This window comes from Saccostrea cucullata, unplaced genomic scaffold, assembly GCF_032062105.1.
Source record: "Saccostrea cucullata isolate Sc308-1 unplaced genomic scaffold, CSIRO_AGI_Scuc_v1 ctg1328, whole genome shotgun sequence".
NCBI classification, from domain to species: domain Eukaryota; kingdom Metazoa; phylum Mollusca; class Bivalvia; order Ostreida; family Ostreidae; genus Saccostrea; species Saccostrea cuccullata.
In genome coordinates, this window is record NW_026921711.1 from 47,221 (window position 1) to 58,367 (window position 11,147).

At 33.8% G+C, this 11,147-nt stretch overlaps 1 long non-coding RNA gene across 3 annotated transcripts; it reads left to right on the forward strand.

Moving 5' to 3' along the window:
- Positions 1-1,122: 1,122 nt before the first annotated feature.
- On the forward strand, positions 1,123-6,235 carry LOC134260621 (uncharacterized). Of its 3 annotated transcripts, none has more exons than XR_009990585.1 (5): positions 1,123-1,432; positions 3,524-3,608; positions 4,490-4,592; positions 5,183-5,333; positions 6,038-6,235. It is a non-coding gene; the product is annotated as an uncharacterized LOC134260621 (long non-coding RNA). The 3 variants fall into 3 exon arrangements; XR_009990584.1 differs by lacking the exon at positions 1,123-1,432 and adding an exon at positions 1,895-2,168; XR_009990586.1 differs by lacking the exon at positions 1,123-1,432 and adding an exon at positions 1,901-1,945.
- Positions 6,236-11,147: the final 4,912 nt, after the last annotated feature.

Below are 11,147 nucleotides of genomic sequence, written 5' to 3' on the forward strand. Positions count from 1 at the left end.
ATCTATTAAAATAATTAATTGTATAATTAATTCATTGTATAATTGTCACGATTGTATTTTTGTGCACTTTTTGTTGATTTCATTCTATAAAGGTATGAAGTTTGTCAATACTTCAACAAACATTTCTTTATCTATGTTGTACACTACTTTATTTTTATTCGCCGACATGCTACTCTTTAAAAAAAAAAAACTTGCGTGACTAATAGACTTGATCTTCAGGCCTGTAGGAAAGTAATTTCCGTTAGAGTAATAAACTAACCGGGATTTTATTTTTACTAGCATACCTTACCAGATTTCTTAACGAAAAAAAAAACATTAAAGAATACAGGGCGGGACCAGCAGCTAAAGCTGTATGCATAAGTACAGCCCTACACATCAACGAGTATAGATGACTTTCGACATAATCTTTCCCATGACTTCACTTATACCAATCACGACTAAAATACTGAATTAAAATACTGTTATATTTTCCTGCCTTTGATAAGATGTTAGTTTTGTTCCACCTAGAGATATAACTCTCCTAAGAAAAAGGTTTTCAACATATTCTGATTCATTTTTAAAACAATTTTACGTGTTAAAATGATGTGTGAAATTTTTTTTAGCTAAAAGCCAAGGAGTTTAAAGTACAATGTACATGTAGCAATTAGAGAAAAGTCTAGCAGGTCCACCAGTAATATTGATAGCAGGCTCAAAATCTAATTAAACCCCGAAAAGGAGGGAGTTCAATTAGTAATTTAACCCCCCCCCCTAAAAAAACACAACAATTTATTAGCAATGAATTATTAATCACCGAACTTTTCAATCATCACTACTGAAATAAAAAAAAATTCTTGATAATCATATTATAATTGTAGCTCATTTTCATGCCTTTTAGGATTCCTGTGGAAAGTTCACAATAAAAAATATGTGCTTTTAAAAATTTAACATCTTTTAGTGTGACATTATAAATTCATAATCATACATGTAACAGTTAAAAGAAGCGGGGAGAGGGGGGGGGGTACTTTCAGCAAGGACGGCAACTAAAAACAACCAAGCCCCGAAACCCATATCCCGAAGGCAAATAAGTTGAGGTGTCGAGCAAGAATTTTTTTTCTGCTCTTGCCTCATGTATTTAACCGCTTATTTTCTAAATATACTAGGCCTACACATCATATCGGCAAAAATATTTAGGAGCCCCTCTTTTTATTCCATGAAAAGGGGAAAACTTAATTAAATTCTAATATAAGATCTCAACAGTTTATATTTCCCATCCTGCATCGCTCTGTAGGCGCTTTATTTCATTGGTCAATTTCCCGAGGCGCCATTTTTGGAGGATCGAGAAGGACGAAGAAGAAGGTGTAAGCAGCTGGTAAATGTGAAAAGTAAAGATGGTTTCACCACCCAGTGTCTTTAAGACTGTGATAAATGCAATGGCCAACTATGAAGGATTAGTGTACGTATATTTTTGTTAACTTTTTACGGTAAATAGTTGTAATATCTGGCAACAACAAATCTTCACTATCGGAGGCAACTTTTGCTCTGACGCCATTTTGAAAAGTTGGATACCTAAGTTTTAAATTGTTAAGTGTATATATTGCAGAGAGAAAGAGAGAGAGAGAGAAAAATTTGAGACAATGATATAGCATAACTTTGATTATGGAGGCCCCAAAGGCACCGTGCATGTGCATGCTGTATGTTGTAAAATGGCAACGTTTCGCCTTTTATCATGTTTATTAAAATGTATGCTACATATGTATGTTCTCTCTCTATATATAAATGAATACTTTTCGGAATTAAAAAAAAGTATATTTTTAACCCCGCTCAAATTATCCGGATGATAATAGTTTCACCGAGCATGGTTTCGTAGTTAAATTCAGACCGTAGAACATCCGGTTTGAATACATGTGTTTTTCTGACTTTTCGGATAGCCAACTCTTGTTTTTTGGAACTTAAGACTTATGGCAAGGTATAAATGAAATATTTTTGGTTCAAAACTTTGATAAAAGCATCGATATTTTTACAAAAAGTGTCTTCAATCTCAGCTTATCCGATTATTCATGAAGGATATCATCATCAGAACAGTTGGAATAGATTGTAGGGAATAGCATGCATGACGATGATATGGAGGAAAAATATACATAAAAAAGTGAATGTAGGTGAAAGCCTGTCCACTTTTCTGAAGAGATTAGGTTTGTTTTATTGTTTAATGAATAGTTTACTGCTCAAAAGATTTTTTTTTTTGTAATGTCTAACCTGTTGAGATGAAGATGTAAAAAAAGAAAAGCCTAATAGTGAATTAATAATTATAGTATGTCAAGAAATGCAAATGAATCATCAGCTTGAATTATCAGTTTTTTCACAATTATTGACCTGAGTAGGACAATGTATAGCGAATTATTGACCTGAGTAGGACAATGTATAGCGAATTATACATACTCTTTTCCATATCACATCCTAGCCCGAGACACCAATATCAGCCAGAGGAACAGAGGCCCTAGGGCTGATATTGGTCAAAGGTCTGATACAGGATGTGATGTGGAAAAGGGTATGTTTCATTATGTTTATTACAAACTTGGTAATAAAATACAGAACACTTCAAGTTGAGAAGATCAAGACAGTAAGTAAATAATCATGCACAATAAAACTACTTACATACATGTACACAGTATTGTCTTACTGAACAGATTTAGCTGTCATTAGGTCAAAATTGCAAATAATAAGATGCTTCTTATATCTGTATGAATAGGTAACACTTGATAGCTTGAACTTCGATTTTTCGGAAGTTCTTGATCGCTTGAAGTGAGTCTCCGGTCCCGATTTTTTCCACTATATAACTAAGCAGATTTGCTCTTGATTTATCGAACTCCTGATCTCTCGAAAGACTTGATCCCTTGAAGTCAAAATGCAGTCCCGCTGTGCTGTGAATTTTACCCTTGATACCTTGAAGTGTCTGTGTGTATACCAAGTTATAATGTTCAAACTTTTGCCATAACTGTATATCTGTGTGTCTGTCTGAGTGTCTGTGGTCAACTTAAACCTTCACCATAATTTTAGAACTATACGAGATAGTGGCTTCATATTTAGTATGCATACTCCACTAATGAAGTGCTTTCAAATGGCAACAAGGACAATGATTATGTGATCTTGACAGTGACCTGTAACAATATGCTAAAAAAATTGCATTTTCGAACTTTGTTGCTGTGTTTCACAAGCGCATCTTGTTTTTAGCTCTACTTGTCAGAAACCAGAAGAGCTTATGCGATAGTAATGCGTCCGTCCATCTGTCTAGCTGTCCGTCCGTCTGTCTGCAAACACTACTCCTCCTTAAATTTTAGTCTGATTTCAATATAACTTGGCACACAAGTAGATTATACTAAGATACATAATTCTGTGCATCAGTTTTTGATAAGTACAAACCAGTAGAGCTACAGTCTTGACAGAGACTTCTGGTTATTTTTTCTTCCATCTCAGTTGTTGCTAATGCTATTACATAATTAGTTTAAATTAGAATGCAATAGTACCTGGACATAATTTATCATTTCAGAGAGAAGAAAACTGTGTGACTTTAAAAGAAAACCTGTGAGATAAAATTATAGAAAATGTATGATGATTCAGGATGTGGTCATTTGGTAAGTGGTAATTCATTCATGATTAGTATGTATATGACAATTGCCTGAAAAAAAAAAAGATTCTAAATTTTATTTAAATACTGAACTGTGGTATATCAGCTGTGAGCTACAAGAAGTTTAATGTAAAAGCTAGGGCTGAAACAATTTGCCCCCTCCATGATATGTGTGTATTGCTATGATTGACATACAATCAGTTCTCTAATACACACACTTCAATAAAACTTAGTCGTCTTGAACCTGAATTGAACAGGAAAAAACTCTGAGATCTCTACAAAAATTTGAATGAAAAAAGGAAATGCTTATTAACTGATTTCTTGCTGGTCAGTATTTTGATTACTTAAAGGAAGCTCTAAAAACTGCACACTAAAGAGTTCTACTTTAATATCAGGTAGTTTTATGAAGTTAAAGTGATCTGCCCATAGATTAAGATTATGAAAAATGTTATTTTACAGTCAGTTAGATTATTTTTAATAGATTAAATTATTTTTAGCATTATTTTAAAAAAAAATAAATAGGAAATTAATTATTTTCATAAATTTTCCAATGTAAGTAAACAGCAATGATTTCTGCTTACAGTCATAGTCCATTGTCTTTGAAAATTTCTTGGGGAAATGAGGCACATACTATATGTTCTAAATGAATAAAAAAGGCTCATTATGCACATATTTATGTGAAATATGATAGATTTTTTTCTCTTCAAGGAATAATTTCTGCAAGTCACTAAGTTTTTAGAGTTTCCTTTATTTTATAGATATTCAATGAAATTATTTGAAGTATTAAATTTTGGTAAATTTTATGATACTAAAAGGTTATATGGATGAAAAAACAGCATGCGTGTATGACAATAGGGCTTAAATTTTTAATGTCTCTTAATTTTTCAGTGACATTAAAACAGGAATTGTCATCACCAATAGACGAATTTCACATTCCTAAGAGTTTCCTCCAATTGTCGGCGTATCGCTCATTTTCCCCACTTTGTCCTTTGTAAGTTACTTGTTAATATTTTCAATCTTCAAAAATATTGGACAATTACGATCTGTATCTGTATTGCCAGAGTATGGGGGCAACATGAAAGTCATAATGATAATGTTCATACAGATTTTATTTCTAAGATATTGTCCCTCAAAGTTGATACGGTTAAATAGGGAAAACAGCGTCTTAAGCAGGTTGACCCAGATCGACCCTGCGAAGGGGAATAACTTTTGTAAATGTGAAAGTCCTTTGTGGTATATCATATAGATCTAAAACTGACTGAATTTTGATCAGCCAATTCATGAACATGAAGAATGGATGTAAATAATGTTGGTCAATATATGTAAAAAAAAAATTAAATTACTTGTTTATATATACATTTGTGGTATCTCTCCCATTGAAGATTCAAGTTTATAAACTTGTTATTTATTTCTTAAATAAACTGAGCGTACATGCAATACCGGTATAAAATTTCTCATAAGATACATGTATACTTAAACCATGATAAAATCATATGTGTCCAATGCAGCATATGATAAATCATTAACATACAAGTACATGTGTATATATACTGTAAAACATATATATTGCATTATTTTTAGGTCCTGTTCTGTGGATGCCCTTAGACAGTGTCTACCCATCACTCCATCTGAAATCACTTGTTCTGTGCATATTTCTCTCTCAAACTTAAACTACAGAGAGCCTGTGGATAGAGGATGAAGAGTGACCTTGGACTAATTTTCTAGGTCAAAGGTCAGTATCAAAATCTACTGTATATCTTTATTTAAAATCGTAGTCCAGAGTATATTTCTCCCCTGGTGTAATCTAGCTTTTGTGCAATGGGATGGAGGGTCTGCAATGATCTTCAACCAATTTCTAGGTCGAATATCAAAATTAAAAAAAAAATCTCTACCTAATATTTTTGTTATTATAAAGGGTACTGTATACAGGGAAATTTTCGCCCACGTTTTATTTACGCCCCTTTCACCCTACCCTCATTTGGGCGAATTTAAAACGGGGCGAGTTCAAAGAATACAGTAATATTTTGTTAACAATAACTATGACTGGGCGAATTTAAAACGGGGCAAAATTGTTCGCAAGTGTGAAAGGGCGAAAGTAAGACGGGCGAAAATAACCCTGTGTACAGTATGTTTTCTCTCAAACTATAAATCAAACTTAAAGCAGGGCTCTTAGTATGAGATACATGTAGTAATATATTCTCGATGACATAATAAGGCTGAAAACATTATTTATATTATGTTATTTTTTTTCACTTATCATAAAGCATTAAATATTAAAGAGATACATTAAATGCTGAAATCATATGTATCATGGTCATGGAAAGTAATTATTGATATTGGTATATTAAAGGACATTGACTGATCTTTCAGATTTCTAAGTTATATTCAAGCATTATAATTCTGACATCATATAATAATTTTGTATGAATATTGCAGATCATAGGTGATGTGAAGAAAACCAGGAAACTGATGTTGAAAGAAGTACTTAATGACCCTTATGAATGGACTTAAATGTGAAAGACTGTTCCATTGTTTATCTAAGATATATGAATTTATTTAATATTTTGATATCATTGAAAAATTCAGTTACAGTTTTTGTACATCAAATGAATTATTAAAAATATAAAATGGTAATGCTTTTTTCTTTTACATGTAATACATTTTTTTGATAGATTTTTAAAAGAATACGCATTATTTCACATTGCTTCCTTTAGAAAGGTTAGGGAATCTTGAAGTTTCCCAGTAATTTCCACCAGGAATGAGACTCCAGATAATTCCACCAAGTTTCCGCCACACAGAAAGTGCTACACAAGTTCCATATAGTTTCCTGAGTCAAGGAAACTTCAGGAATCATAAGGTTTCACGAGCTTCCATGTAGTTTCCCATAAAAGAAAACCTTAAGATTCCGTTAAGTTTCCATTCCACGGAAACCACTACGCTCTTATTCCATATGGTTTCCTGAGTCATGGAAACTTTAGGAATCGTTAGGTTTCCCGAGCTTCCATGTAGTTTCCAGTATAAGGAAACCTAAAGATTCCATCAAGTTTCCATTCCACGGAAACCCCCTACGCTCCGATTCCATATGGTTTCCTGAGTCAAGGAAACTTTAGGAATCATGAGGTTTCCCGAGCTTCCATGTAGTTTCCCGTAAAAGGAAACCTAAAGATTCCACCAAGTTTCCATTCCACGGAAACCCCCTACGCTCCGATTCCATCAAGTTTCCTGATTCTAGAAACCAGTGGAATCTTCAGGTTTCCCATTACGGGAAACTACATGGATGTTCTGGAAACTTCAGGTTTACAGAGGTTTCCGTGGTTCGGGTTACCTTATGGAATCGGAGCGTAGGGGGTTTCCGTGTCACGGAAACTTGGCGGAATAACCTAGCATCCGCTACGGAAACCACTGGGAAACATGATGTAAACTTGAGGTTTCCATGTGGTTTCCATAAAGTTTCCCATGATGGGAAACCACTTTTTTCACCCAGTGATTGATAAATGGATAAATGAACAAATGTTGAGAAAGAGAGGAAGAGAGGGAGGGATTTAGAAATTGTGGAGTATATGTAAGTAGATGGGTATGTGTTAATTTATGTAATGTATGTATGCAAATATATTTGAATACAAAGTGTGCCGTGTTAAAGCCGTACATTTACGACAAAACGAACAGACTTTAATTAATAATAAAATAAAGTGAGTTATGTGTCTCAGTTGTTTTGCACTTCATTTTCAGGTACCTTCATACACTGTTGGATGATGTTTGCACAGGAGTTCGAACTAGACAAGTACTCATAAATAAAACCAAAGATGAACAAGAGGAAAAAAGTAAACAGCATCAAATGCAGATTGATTTGCTCAGAGAAAAATGCAAAACGGTACTCGAATCATCTAAAGTTACAAGAATTTCAATAACCTAATTTAAAGTCGGGATTTCTTGTACTCTATGGCTATCATAATGTGCATGTCAGCAAGCATGACTTATCCTTGGGTCGTATTTTTAGGTCACCTGAGCAAACTCAGGTGACCTATTGTATCTGTTTTCGTCCGTCGTCCTGCGTTGTGTGTTAACATTTGAACATTTTCAGCTTCTTCTCTGCAACCACTGAACCAATCTCAACCAAATATGGCACAAAGCATCTTTGGGTTAAGGGAAACAAAAATTGTGAATTTCATGATCCCTGCCCCGCTGGGGCCTGAGGGGTGGGGCCAAAACCACTAAAATTAATGGAATCTTTAAAAATCTTTTTCTTCACTCATGGACATCAAGCAGTCAAACTGTTTGCATGTTTGTAATTAGCAACGAGTCCTCTACCAAAATTGTGAAATTCATGGCCCTGGGGTCAGGGGTTCTAGTGCTAGGGCGGGGCTAAATAAGTAGGTACTGAAAATGCATTATTTCTTTGAAAGTCTTCTTCTCTGCTCCTGGGTATTAAATAAACCAGCTAAGTACATAGTTATAATGAGCAAGAGTGCCTCTACCAAAATTGTGAATTTATTGGCCCCAGGGTCAGGGGTTCGGGTGTTAGGGCGGGGCTCTATTGATTATATAGTGAAAATACATGAATTCTTTGAAAATCTTCTTCTCTGCTCCTGGGTATTAAATAAACTAAGTACATAGTTATGATGAGCAAGAGGGCCTCTACCAAAATTGTGAATTTTATGGCCCAAGGGTCAGGGGTTCTTGTTTTAGGGTGGGGCTCACATGATTATATAGTGAAATGCATGAATTCTTTGAACATCTTATCCTTTGCTCCTGGTTAATATTCTAATGATCTAATTACATATTTAAGGTCATGATTTATTTTATTTTCAGTTTTACAAACCCTCCGCTCCAGGTTTTGAATTTTCAGAAAAAAATAAAACAATTTTTTTTCCGATGTCAAATTTGAGTCGGGATCGAGATTTCCAATTTATGAACTCGCACTTCCGGTTTTAGGATTAAACGGCGGGTAAATAAAGCTAGATGATAGATCTGAGAAGATAGCTTGGATTAGTGTAAAATTCATCCATACGAGTGCCGTTCAAAACGTTTCACCCGTTCAAAGGACAGATAAAATGCTGACGACTCTGTTGCACAATGACATGATGGTGAGATAATTATGTATTCGTTTCAAAAGTATCTGTCTGTAAATTATTTTCCTCCCCCAGGTTTTAAACTGCCCGTGGTAGCTATTGCATATTTCCAGCGACATTGTTTAGGTCTCTGTCATAGCTTACAGTCTGAGCATCATTCTTCAGAAAAGGGTTGCTTACGCATCAGATGTAATGAATAAAACTATGGGAGAAGTTAAGTCCATTTGAGGAAGAAATAAACAATAACCCGAAGAAATAAAAAAAATTCAACTATTGAAAGGCTAGAATATACAAATATATACAGGCATGTAGTATCATTTGTATCAGCTAGCCTGAAAAATTATTTTACACTTAATTGAAAAAATGTTCACCTTACTCCCCAAAACTCCCTGTCTGTTTTATGATAGGAATTATAATTTTAGGCATCAAGTAAATGTCAGAACAATGTCTACACATTTACCTAACACATATTAAAAAATGAAGACATATTGAAAGACTTTTAAAGACTTTTTAAAAATATATTTTGACCAACATCAAAAAATTTATATAACTAGCCCAAACTGGCAGATGATGAAATAAGCAATTAAATGTTCTACTTTCCTATTTGTAAGCATTATGTGTCCAGTGGTAAGGAGCCTATTAGAATAGCATAAAAAGAGAAGGTACAAATGTTAATAATTGATTTATCAAATTTTATTTTATTTCCTTCTCCTTTGGGACTTTTTTATCCTCATGTTCATAACTAAACCTAAACATAAAAAAATGCTGGCCTTATAATGAAGAAAGGGGCCTCTTTCAAATTAGATAATTTCAGGGCCGCTGGGTCTGGGGTACCAGGGGGGTACTTTGACTAAAAATAAATTAATGCTTTGAAATATGCCCCTTGATACATGTAAGCAATGGTGCCTCTTTCAAAATTTGTTAATTTCATGGCTTTTGGATTAAAACACGAACCAAATACAATCGCTGGAAAGTTGTTACATGATACTCAGGTGACCTATAAGGTCCGTGGGCCTCTTGTTTCTGAATGGTTTTATACCAAATGTAAGGTCTTTGTTTTTTTTAAAATATAGACTCTTTGACTACGGATTACTCAAATCATAGATCTCACAATAAGAGTGATCTGTTATAAAGGAATGCTTACTTTTTAGCTACTGATCCTCCCACTTGATTTGCCAAGGGTCCATCTTTTTTGCCCTCATCATATACCGTTTCAGTGGAAATTTTAGCGAGACGCAAATTTAGCGATTTGTCCTTAAAAACTTGTAACTTATTTTTAGCGAGATGTTATTTTAGCGATTTTAAAATGCATATTAAAGAAGCTATTACAAATTATACGCAATTCTACCACGGTTACTGAAATCTTCAAAGGAAGCCGCCAGACATTATTCTCCAATAAATCACGAACGTCATCAAAAAATTATCAGATCAGAAACACGTATCAAATCTGAACAATTCAAATGCATGTTCGGCTGTAGAATGAAATACTTGTTTAGACCGCATCGACGTGTCGTCTTTTGCAGTATAAACACTGTAAATTGCATCAAGATGCTGATGAATGTCGGTTTTTATAGTTAAGCGGGCTATTCCACGGACCTCCCTACACATTAAACAACGTGATTTTAGCAGTAAAACAAGAACATGATTTTGTTTTTGTATATTCATTTTAACTGATCAATACATATTACGAACAAATTTGTAATTAAAAAAGACTATTTTTGATGCAACGAAAGCTCAAATCATCTGCATTCCATATATAGGTAAGTCAACAAAATTTCTCTCTGGTGTTTAAAAGAACAGCGTAATCGAGACATGGTGACCTAATTCGTTTCTCTATAGAGGAAACAATCGGCCGTATTTAAGGCCATTGGTAGAATAGAAATAAAGTCCTTGTTGTCGTGAATGATGCAGAATAACCTCCTCGGTGTCGAAATGTTGTTTGAAATATAAAAGCCTCGGCTAACGCCTCGGCTTTTATATTTCAAACAACATTTCTCGACCTCGGAGGTTATTCTGCAACATTCACGAAAACGCGGACTTTATTTCTTAATTAATTTTTAGCGATATTTAATTTTAGCGCCCTCGCTAATAATGCCAAAATTAAATCATTGCTAGAATTTCTACTTATACGGTATTTGTGTTGTTTATTAGGGGGATGTTTTTAACGAGGCCTGATCTAGTTGAAAATTACGAAAACGGAATGATAAAAATTTTTAATTTTTGGAAATATTTTTGTATGTATTATGCTAAGAAAAATTAGAATGAAATTTTATTACCTTGCCTTTATTGTAGTCAAATGGAGGGACTGTCAAGATATGGACCATTTTTTGTAATTTTTTACACAATTACATAGTAAAACTATCCAATAAAAAAAATGAAAATAAAAAAATTACACGGTGAAATGTTTTGCTTTTCACATAAATCATGCAATTTTCATTCTTCTTATAAAAAATTAAAAGAAAATTGAAAGTAGTCTT